Source organism: Belonocnema kinseyi, chromosome 9 (assembly GCF_010883055.1).
Source record: "Belonocnema kinseyi isolate 2016_QV_RU_SX_M_011 chromosome 9, B_treatae_v1, whole genome shotgun sequence".
Lineage (NCBI taxonomy): Eukaryota > Metazoa > Arthropoda > Insecta > Hymenoptera > Cynipidae > Belonocnema > Belonocnema kinseyi.
The window spans coordinates 96,062,490-96,064,116 of NC_046665.1; positions in this window are offsets into that span (position 1 = coordinate 96,062,490).

Below are 1,627 nucleotides of genomic sequence, written 5' to 3' on the forward strand. Positions count from 1 at the left end.
GGCGCATAACTTGAAGGTAATACTCCTTATTGACCGTACGACCTTGTGGTAAGAATTCCTGATGCACTACGCCACGGTAATCAAAGAAGACAGTGAGCAAAAACTTCACATTTGACCGAACTTGACCTGTTTTTTTCGGTCTTGGAGACTCAGGATGCTTCCACTGAGACGATTGGGCTTTAGTTTCGACGTCATAACCATACACCCACGATTCAGAATACAAAAAGATCTCAAAATTGGAAGCACTGTCTCAAGTTGTAAAATTCGATACAAAGCAAAAGACGCAAGCCGGCCGTTTAAAAATTTGAGGTCGAAAATACAAATTTCAAATGCATTTTCCTGAAAGAAGAAATACATACATAAATTATTATTTGTTCCCTCTTTGCTACGTAAAAGAAAATCATATTCTATTAACGAATCAGCGCACGACTTCTCCCAAATACAGTTTCTATTAGATAGAGAAGAAACGAACGCTAACAGCAAGCCGCTGAAATATAGGAATCGAAGAAGTCGTGGATTCCAATGTAAAAAGGTATCGATAATCGAAGTATCGCATCGGTATATCCCATCCCTACCTAATGGTGAGCCTGAACTTCTTCTAACAGTCAGACTGAGGACATATAACGAGAGTCTCTCTGATGTGAATAATGAAAATACTCTTAGGGAGGGTCTTAATATGAACAAACGTAAAAGCGAATAATGTGAAAGGACTAATGGAGGGGGAAAGGTTAATAAGCATAGTTGAGTAGAAATAAATGAAAGGTGGAAATTCAAAAGTGTATAAGAGCCATTTTTCACATTTTCTGAACCGCAGGAAAAACATATTCATATTGACAGTTTTTATTCATTTGGGAACTATTATCAGTATATTATCATAAAATACATAACGTCTCAAAATACTAAGCACTTTCGGTAAAAATTACAGAAGATAGAGCCTTTTCAAATTTGAGCACGTATAAGTCGAGGGGGTCTGGAAATTCAAAATTATATAAGAACCAATAATGATTACGTTAAACCGGGCGCTCGACATGAAAGTTTAAAATGCATGTACTAAAATGCACAGAAATTTAAGGGGAGGGGGGACTAGTTTTCAATTTATTCAAAAATGTTTGATGAATATTTTATTATTGACAGCATGATGCATTATAGAAAAGAATATGTAATCAAATTAATGTCCAATTGACCAAACTTTTGTGATGTTTCGGCGACTAGAATAATAATTTTGGTATTAAAATCTTTAAAAAATTAGCCAGTATTCAGATGTACAAGACAATTTTATCATTTTCAAGTTTAAAAGGTTTAACGAGAGTATAATGTTTAGAGGCGATTACCTTGACAATGAACAACATTTGTTACTGAGCCAAGTGTTTTTATATCGAGTAGTACACCAAATTCCTATTGGTGCTAGCCTTAGAGAGCATTCTATCACATTCATCTTTATTATATAAAATTTAAACAGCATAAAACCTCAGAAGTTACTGTTAGAACATGAAACTTTAATTAGGTTCCATTGGCTCTTATACTGTTTTGAATTTCCAATATGTCGTGATTTACCAAAACGCGATTTAAAAAAAAAATCTCAAGCGAAAACTATTTCGAATTTGCACTGCTTTTATGGCCAAAATAA